The sequence below is a fragment of the Nerophis ophidion genome, linkage group LG10, assembly GCF_033978795.1.
Source record: "Nerophis ophidion isolate RoL-2023_Sa linkage group LG10, RoL_Noph_v1.0, whole genome shotgun sequence".
NCBI classification, from domain to species: Eukaryota; Metazoa; Chordata; class Actinopteri; order Syngnathiformes; family Syngnathidae; genus Nerophis; species Nerophis ophidion.
Window position 1 is genome coordinate 55,480,977 of NC_084620.1, and position 11,727 is coordinate 55,492,703.

The following is an 11,727-nucleotide window of genomic DNA, read 5'->3' on the forward strand; positions in this document are numbered from 1 at the left end:
TATTTTAGATCCAATATGGACTGGACTCTCACTATTATGTTGGATCCACTATGGACTGGACTCTCACTATTATGTTGGATCCACTATGGACTGGACTCTCACTATTATGTTAGATCCACTATGAACTGGACTCTCACTATTATGTTAGATCCATTATGGACTCGACTCTCACTATTATGTTTGATCCACTATGGACTGGACTCTCACTATTATGTTAGATCCACTATGGACTGGACTCTCACTATTATGTTAGACCCACTATGGACTGGACTCTCACTATTATGTTAGATCCACTATGGACTGGACTCTCACACTATTAGCTAGATGCACTATGGACTGGACTCTCACTATTATGTTAGATCCACTATGGACTGGACTCTCACACTATTATGTTAGATCCAATATGAACTGGACTCACTATTATGTTAGATCTACTATGGACTGGACTCTCATTATTATGTTAGATCCACTATGGACTGGACTCTTACTGTTATGTTAGATCCACTATGGACTGGACTCTCACTATTATGTTAGATCCACTATGGACTGGATAACTATTATGTTAGATCCACTATGGACTGGACTCTCACTATTATGTTAGATCCACTATGGACTGGACTCTCACTATTATGTTAGATCCAATATGAACTGGACTCTCACTATTTTGTTAGATCCACTATGGACTGGACTCTCACACTATTAGCTAGATCCACTATGGACTGGACTATCAATATTATGTTAGATCCAGTATGGACTGGACTCTTACTATTATGTTAGATCCACTATGGACTGGACTCTCACTATTATGTTAAATCCAATATTGTCTGGACTCTGACTATTATTTTAGATCCAATATGGACTGGACTCTCACTATTATGTTGGATCCACTATGGACTGGACTCTCACTATTATGTTAGATCCACTATGGACTGGACTCTCACTATTATGTTAGATCCACTATGGACTGGACTCTCACTATTATGTTAGATCCACTATGGACTGGACTCTCACTATTATGTTAGATCCACTATGGACTGGACTCTCACTATTATGTTAGATCCACTATGGAGTAGACTCTCACTATTATGTTTGATCCACTATGGACTGGACTCTCACTATTATGTTAGATCCACTATGGACTGGACTCTTACACTATTATGTTAGATCCACTATGGACTGGACTCTCACTATTATGTTGGATCCACTATGGACTGGACTCTCTCTATTATGTTAGATCCACTATGGACTAGACTCTCACTATTTGGTTTGATCCACTATGGACTTTACTCTCACTGTTATGTTAGATCCAATATGAACTGGACTCTCACTATTATTTTAGATCCAATATGGACTGGACTCTCACTATTATGTTGGATCCACTATGGACTGGACTCTCACTATTATGTTGGATCCACTATGGACTGGACTCTTACACTATTATGTTAGATCCACTATGGACTGGACTCTCACTATTATGTTAGATCCACTATGGACTGGACTCTCACTATTATGTTAGATCCACTATGGAGTAGACTCTCACTATTATGTTTGATCCACTATGGACTGGACTCTCACTATTATGTTAGATCCACTATAGACTGGACTCTAACACTATTATGTTAGATCCACTATGGACTGGACTCTTACTATTATGTTAGATCCACTATGGACTGGACTCTCACTATTATGTTAGATCCACTATGGACTAGACCCTCACTATTATGTTTGATCCACTATGGACTTTACTCTCACTGTTATGTTAGATCCAATATGAACTGGACTCTCACTATAATGTTAGAACCACTATGGACTGGACTCTCACACTATTAGCTAGATCCACTATGGACTGGACTATCAATATTATGTTGGATCCACTATGGACTGGACTCTCACTATTATGTTGGATCCACTATGGACTAGACTCTCACTATTATGTTTGATCCACTATGGACTGGACTCTCACTATTATGTTAGATCCACTATGGACTGGACTCTTAAACTATTATGTTAGATCCACTATGGACTGGACTCTCACTATTATGTTAGATCCAATATGGACTGGACTCTCACTATTATGTTAGATCCAATATGAACTGGACTCTCACTATTATGTTTGATCCACTATGGACTGGACTCTCACTATTATGTTAGATCCACTATGGACTGGACTCTCACTATTATGTTAGATCCAATATGAACTGGACTCACTATTATGTTAGATCCACTATGGACTGGACTCTCACTATTATGTTAGATCCACTATGGACTAGACTCTCACTATTATGTTTGATCCACTATGGACTGGACTCTCACTATTATGTTAGATCCACTATGGACTGGACTCTTACACTATTATGTTAGATCCACTATGGACTGGACTCTCACTATTATGTTAGAGCCACTATGGACTGGACTCTCACTATTATGTTAGATCCAATATGAACTGGACTCTCACTATTATGTTAGATCCACTATGGACTGGACTCTCACTATTATGTTAGATCCACTATGGACTGGACTCTCACTATTATGTTAGATCCACAATGGACTGGACTCTCACTATAATGTTAGATCCACTATGGACTGGACTCCCACTATTATGTTAGATCCACTATGGACTGGACTCTCAATATTATGTTAGATCCACTATGGACTGGACTCTCACTATTATGTTAGATCCACTATGGACTCGACTCTCACTATTATGTTTGATCCACTATGGACTGGACTCTCACTAATATGTTAGATCCACTATGGACTGGACTCTCACTATTATGTTAGACCCACTATGGACTGGACTCTCACTATTATGTTAGATCCACTATGGACTGGACTCTCACACTATTAGCTAGATGCACTATGGACTGGACTCTCACTATTATGTTAGATCCACTATGGACTGGACTCTCACACTATTATGTTAGATCCAATATGAACTGGACTCACGATTATGTTAGATCTACTATGGACTGGACTCTCACTAATATGTTAAATCCACTATGGACTGGACTCTCATTATTATGTTAGATCCACTATGGACTGGACTCTTACTGTTATGTTAGATCCACTATGGACTGGACTCTCACTATTATGTTAGATCCACTATGGACTGGATAACTATTATGTTAGATCCACTATGGACTGGACTATCACTATTATGTTAGATCCACTATGAACTGGACTCTCACTATTATGTTAGATCCAATATGAACTGGACTCTCACTATTTTGTTAGATCCACTATGGACTGGACTCTCACACTATTAGCTAGATCCACTATGGACTGGACTATCAATATTATGTTAGATCCACTATGGACTGGACTCTTACTATTATGTTAGATCCACTATGGACTGGACTCTCACACTATTATGGTAGATCCAATATGAACTGGACTCACTATTATGTTAGATCTACTATGGACTGGACTCTCACTATTATGTTAAATCCAATATTGTCTGGACTCTGACTATTATTTTAGATCCAATATGGACTGGACTCTCACTATTATGTTGGATCCACTATGGACTGGACTCTCACTATTATGTTAGATCCACTATGGACTGGACTCTCACTATTATGTTAGATCCACTATGGACTGGACTCTCACTATTATGTTAGATCCACTATGGACTGGACTCTCACTATTATGTTAGATCCACTATGGACTGGACTCTCACTATTATGTTAGATCCACTATGGAGTAGACTCTCACTATTATGTTTGATCCACTATGGACTGGACTCTCACTATTATGTTAGATCCACTATGGACTGGACTCTTACACTATTATGTTAGATCCACTATGGACTGGACTCTCACTATTATGTTGGATCCACTATGGACTGGACTCTATCTATTATGTTAGATCCACTATGGACTAGACTCTCACTATTTGGTTTGATCCACTATGGACTTTACTCTCACTGTTATGTTAGATCCAATATGAACTGGACTCTCACTATTATTTTAGATCCAATATGGACTGGACTCTCACTATTATGTTGGATCCACTATGGACTGGACTCTCACTATTATGTTGGATCCACTATGGACTGGACTCTCACTATTATGTTAGATCCACTATGAACTGGACTCTCACTATTATGTTAGATCCATTATGGACTCGACTCTCACTATTATGTTTGATCCACTATGGACTGGACTCTCACTATTATGTTAGATCCACTATGGACTGGACTCTCACTATTATGTTAGACCCACTATGGACTGGACTCTCACTATTATGTTAGATCCACTATGGACTGGACTCTCACACTATTAGCTAGATGCACTATGGACTGGACTCTCACTATTATGTTAGATCCACCATGGACTGGACTCTCACACTATTATGTTAGATCCAATATGAACTGGACTCACTATTATGTTAGATCTACTATGGACTGGACTCTCATTATTATGTTAGATCCACTATGGACTGGACTCTTACTGTTATGTTAGATCCACTATGGACTGGACTCTCACTATTATGTTAGATCCACTATGGACTGGATAACTATTATGTTAGATCCACTATGGACTGGACTCTCACTATTATGTTAGATCCACTATGGACTGGACTCTCACTATTATGTTAGATCCAATATGAACTGGACTCTCACTATTTTGTTAGATCCACTATGGACTGGACTCTCACACTATTAGCTAGATCCACTATGGACTGGACTATCAATATTATGTTAGATCCAGTATGGACTGGACTCTTACTATTATGTTAGATCCACTATGGACTGGACTCTCACTATTATGTTAAATCCAATATTGTCTGGACTCTGACTATTATTTTAGATCCAATATGGACTGGACTCTCACTATTATGTTGGATCCACTATGGACTGGACTCTCACTATTATGTTAGATCCACTATGGACTGGACTCTCACTATTATGTTAGATCCACTATGGACTGGACTCTCACTATTATGTTAGATCCACTATGGACTGGACTCTCACTATTATGTTAGATCCACTATGGACTGGACTCTCACTATTATGTTAGATCCACTATGGAGTAGACTCTCACTATTATGTTTGATCCACTATGGACTGGACTCTCACTATTATGTTAGATCCACTATGGACTGGACTCTTACACTATTATGTTAGATCCACTATGGACTGGACTCTCACTATTATGTTGGATCCACTATGGACTGGACTCTCTCTATTATGTTAGATCCACTATGGACTAGACTCTCACTATTTGGTTTGATCCACTATGGACTTTACTCTCACTGTTATGTTAGATCCAATATGAACTGGACTCTCACTATTATTTTAGATCCAATATGGACTGGACTCTCACTATTATGTTGGATCCACTATGGACTGGACTCTCACTATTATGTTGGATCCACTATGGACTGGACTCTTACACTATTATGTTAGATCCACTATGGACTGGACTCTCACTATTATGTTAGATCCACTATGGACTGGACTCTCACTATTATGTTAGATCCACTATGGAGTAGACTCTCACTATTATGTTTGATCCACTATGGACTGGACTCTCACTATTATGTTAGATCCACTATAGACTGGACTCTAACACTATTATGTTAGATCCACTATGGACTGGACTCTTACTATTATGTTAGATCCACTATGGACTGGACTCTCACTATTATGTTAGATCCACTATGGACTAGACCCTCACTATTATGTTTGATCCACTATGGACTTTACTCTCACTGTTATGTTAGATCCAATATGAACTGGACTCTCACTATAATGTTAGAACCACTATGGACTGGACTCTCACACTATTAGCTAGATCCACTATGGACTGGACTATCAATATTATGTTGGATCCACTATGGACTGGACTCTCACTATTATGTTGGATCCACTATGGACTAGACTCTCACTATTATGTTTGATCCACTATGGACTGGACTCTCACTATTATGTTAGATCCACTATGGACTGGACTCTTAAACTATTATGTTAGATCCACTATGGACTGGACTCTCACTATTATGTTAGATCCAATATGGACTGGACTCTCACTATTATGTTAGATCCAATATGAACTGGACTCTCACTATTATGTTTGATCCACTATGGACTGGACTCTCACTATTATGTTAGATCCACTATGGACTGGACTCTCACTATTATGTTAGATCCAATATGAACTGGACTCACTATTATGTTAGATCCACTATGGACTGGACTCTCACTATTATGTTAGATCCACTATGGACTAGACTCTCACTATTATGTTTGATCCACTATGGACTGGACTCTCACTATTATGTTAGATCCACTATGGACTGGACTCTTACACTATTATGTTAGATCCACTATGGACTGGACTCTCACTATTATGTTAGAGCCACTATGGACTGGACTCTCACTATTATGTTAGATCCAATATGAACTGGACTCTCACTATTATGTTAGATCCACTATGGACTGGACTCTCACTATTATGTTAGATCCACTATGGACTGGACTCTCACTATTATGTTAGATCCACTATGGACTGGACTCTCACTATAATGTTAGATCCACTATGGACTGGACTCCCACTATTATGTTAGATCCACTATGGACTGGACTCTCAATATTATGTTAGATCCACTATGGACTGGACTCTCACTATTATGTTAGATCCACTATGGACTGGACTCTCACTATAATGTTAGATCCACTATGGACTGGACTCTCACTATTATGTTAGATCCACTATGGACTGGACTCTCAATATTATGTTAGATCCACTATGGACTGGACTCTCACTATTATGTTAGATCCACTATGGACTGGACTCTCACTATAATGTTAGATCCACTATGGACTGGACTCTCACTATTATGTTAGATCCACTAGGACTGGACTCTCAATATTATCTTAGATCTACTATGGACTGAACTCTCTACTATGTTAGATCCACTATGGACTGGACTCTCATTATTATGTTAGATCCACTATGGACTGGACTCTCACTATTATGTTGGATCCACTATGGACTGGACTCTCACTGTTATATTAGATCCACTATGGACTGGACTCTCACTATTATGTTAGATCCACTATGGACTGAACGCTCTATTATGTGAGATCCACTATGGACTGGACTCTCACTATTATGTTAGATCCACTATGGACTGGACTCTCACTATTATGTTAGATCCACTATGGACTGGACTCTCACTATTATGTTGGATCCACTATGGACTGGACTCTCACTATTATGTTAGATCCACTATGGACTGGACTCTTACTATAATGTTGGATCCACTATGAACTGGACTCACTATTATGTGAAATCCACTATGGACTGGACTCTCACTATTATGTTAGATCCACTATGGACTGGACTCTCACTATTATGTTAGATCCACTATGGACTGGACTCTCACTATTATGTTGGATCCACTATGGACTGGACTCTCACTATTATGTTAGATCCACTATGGACTGGACTCTTACTATAATGTTGGATCTACTATGAACTGGACTCACTATTATGTGAAATCCACTATGGACTGGACTCTCACTATTTTGTTAGATCCACTATGGACTGGACCCTCACTATTATGTTAGATCCACTATGGACTGGACTCTCACTATTATGTTAGATCCACTATGGACTGGACTCTTACTATAATGTTGGATCCACTATGAACTGGACTCACTATTATGTGAAATCCACTATGGACTGGACTCTCACTATTTTGTTAGATCCACTATGGACTGGACTCTCACTATTATGTTAGATCCACTATGGACTGGAGTCTTACTATAATGTTGGATCCACTATGAACTGGACTCACTATTATGTGAATTCCACTATGGACTGGACTCTCACCATTATATTAGATCCACTAAGGACTTGGCTCTCACTATAATGTTAAATCCACTATGGACTGGACTCTCACTATTATGTTAGATCCACTATGGACTGGACTCTCACTATAATGTTAGATCCACTATGGACTGGACTCCCACTATTATGTTAGATCCACTATGGACTGGACTCTCACTATTATGTTAGATCCACTATGGACTGGACTCTTACTATAATGTTGGATCCACTATGAACTGGACTCACTATTATGTGAAATCCACTATGGACTGGACTCTCACTATTTTGTTAGATCCACTATGGACTGGACTCTCACTATTATGTTAGATCCACTATGGACTGGAGTCTTACTATAATGTTGGATCCACTATGAACTGGACTCACTATTATGTGAAATCCACTATGGACTGGACTCTCACTATTATATTAGATCCACTAAGGACTGGGCTCTCACTATAATGTTAAATCCACTATGGACTGGGCTCTCACTATTATGTTAGATCCACTATGGACTGGACTCTCACTATAATGTTAGATCCACTATGGACTGGACTCCCACTATTATGTTAGATCCACTGTGGACTGGACTCTCAATATTATGTTAGATCCACTATGGACTGGACCCTCACTATTATGTTAGATCCACTATGGACTGGACTCTCACTATAATGTTAGATCCACTATGGACTGGACTCTCACTATTATGTTAGATCCACTATGGACTGGACTCTCAATATTATGTTAGATCCACTATGGACTGGACTATCAATATTATCTTAGATCCACTATGGACTGAACTCTCTACTATGTTAGATCCACTATGGACTGGACTCTCATTATTATGTTAGATCCACTATGGACTGGACTCTTACTGTTATGTTGGAACCACTATGGACTGGACTCTCACTATTATGTTGGATCCACTATGGACTGGACTCTCACTGTTATGTTAGATCCACTATGGACTGGACTCTCACTATTATGTTGGATCCACTATGGACTGGACTCTCTCTATTATGTTAGATCCGCTATGGACTGGATTCTCACTATTATGTTAGATCCACTATGGACTGGACTCTCACTATTATGTTAGATCCACTATGGACTGAACGCTCTATTATGTGAGATCCACTATGGACTGGACTCTCAATATTATGTTAGATCCACTATGGACTGGACTCTCACTATTATGTTAGATCCACTATGGACTGGACTCTCACTATTATGTTGGATCCACTATGGACTGGACTCTCACTATTATGTTAGATCCACTATGGACTGGACTCTCACTATTATGTTAGATCCACTATGGACCGGACTCTTACTATAATGTTGGATCCACTATGAACTGGACTCACTATTATGTGAAATCCACTATGGACTGGACTCTCACTATTATGTTAGATCCAATATGGACTGGACTCTCACTATTATGTTAGATCCACTATGGACTGGACTCTTACTATAATGTTGGATCCACTATGAACTGGACTCACTATTATGTGAAATTCACTACGGACTGGACTCTCACTATTATGTTGGATCCACTAAGGACTGGGCTCTCACTGTTATGTTACATGAGTTGAACTGTGTTAGATGTAAATATAAACAGAATACAATGATTTGAATATCATTTTCAAGCCATATTCAATTGAATGCACTACAAAGACAACATATTTGATGTTCAAACTAGTAAACTTCATTTTTTTTTGCAAATAATAAACTTGATGGCTGCAACACGTGCCAAAGTAGTTCGGAAAGGGCATGTTCACCACTGTGTTACATCACCTTTTATTTTAACAACACTCAATAAACGTTTGGGAACTGAGGAAACTAATTGTTGAAGCTTTGAAAGTGGAATTCTTTACCATTCTTGCTTGATGTACAGCTTAAATTGTTCAACAGTCCGGGGTCTCCGCTGTTGTATTTTACGCTTCATAATGCGCCACACATTTTCGATAGGAGACAAGTCTGGACTGCAGGCGGTCCAGGAAAGTACCCACACTCTTTTACTATCAATCAATCAATCAATGTTTATTTATATAGCCCCAAATCACAAATGTCTCAAAGGAGTGCACAAATCATTACGACTACAACATCCTCGGAAGAACCCACAAAAGGGCAAGGAAAACTCACACCCAGTGGGCAGAGAGAATTCACATCCAGTGAGACGCCAGTGACAATGCTGACTATGAGAAACCTTGGAGAGGACCTTCTAGGGGACCGAAAGCAAAGGATGTCGAGCGGGTCTAACATGATACTGTGAAAGTTCAATCCATAGTGGCTCCAACACAGCCGCGAGAGTTCAGTTCAAAGTGGATCCAAGACAGCAGCGAGAGTCCCGTCCACAGGAAACCATCCCAAGCGGAGGCGGATCACCAGCGTAGAGATGTCACCAACCGATACACAGGCGAGCGGTCCATCCTGGGTCCCGACGAGCAGTCCACGAAGCCACGCTGTTGAAACATGTGGCTTGGCATTGTCTTGCTGAAATAAGCAGGGGCGTCCATGATAACGTTGCTTTGATGGCAACATATGTTGCTTTAAAACCTGTATGTACCTTTCAGCATTAATGGTGCCTTCACAGATGTGTAAGTTTCCCATGCTTTGGGCACTAATACACCCCCATACCATCACGGATACTGGCTTTTGAACTTTGCGCCTATAACAATTCCTCTTTGTTCCGGAGGACACCACGTCCACAGTTTCCAAATATAATTTGGATGTGGACTTGTCAGAGCACAGAACACTTTTTCAGTTTGCATCAGTCCATTTTAGATGAGCTCGGGCCCAACGAAGCCGGCGGCGTTCCTGGGTGTTGTTGATAAATGGCTTTCGCTTTGCATAGTAGAGTTTTAACTTGCACTTACAGATGTAGCCACCAACTGTAGTTAAGGACAGTGGTTTTATGAAGTGTTCCTGAGCCCATGTGGCAATATCCTTTACACACTGATGTCGGTTTTTGATGCAGTATTGCCTGAGGGATCAAAGATCCGTAATATTGCTTACTTGCAGTGATTTCTCCAGATTCTCTGATCCTTTTCTGATTTTATGGACCGTAGATGGTAAAATCCCTAAATTCCTTCTAATAGCTCGTTGAGAAATGTTGTTCTAAAACTGTTCGACAATTTGCTTACAAATTGGTTACCCTCACCCCATCCATGTTTGTGAATTACTTAGCCTTTCATGGAAGCTGCTTTTATACCCAATCATGGCACCCACCTGTTCCCAATTAGCCTACACACCTGTGGGATGTTCCAAATAAGTGTTTGATGAGCATTCCTCAACTTTATCAATGTTAAATGCCACCTTCCCGAAATTTTTTATCACTTGTCGCTGGCATCAAATTCTAAAGTTAATGATATTTTGCAACAACAAAATTTTTTTATGAGTTTGAACATCAAATATAAGACTTGGTCTTCACTTGTTGAAATAAATTCATACATTTTTTTACTTTGCTTCTTATAACTTTCAGAAAGACAAATTTAGAGAAAAAAATACAACCTTAAAAATTATTTTAGGATTTTTAAACACATATACCTTTTTACCTTTTAAATTCCTCTTCTTTCCTGACAATTTAAATCAATGTTCTAGTAAATGTATTGTTTTTATTGTAAAGAATAATAAATACATTTTAATTTAATTCTTCATTTTAGCTTCTGTTTTTTTCAATGAAGAATATTTGTGAAATATTTCTTCAAATTTATAATTAAAAGTATCCATCCATCCATTTTCTACCGCTTATTCCCTTTTGGGGTCGCGGGGGCGCTGGCGCCTATCTCAGCTACAATCGGGTGGAAGGCGGGGTACACCCTGGACAAGTCACCACCTCATCGCAGGGCCAACACAGATAGACAGACAACATTCACACTCACATTCACACACTAGG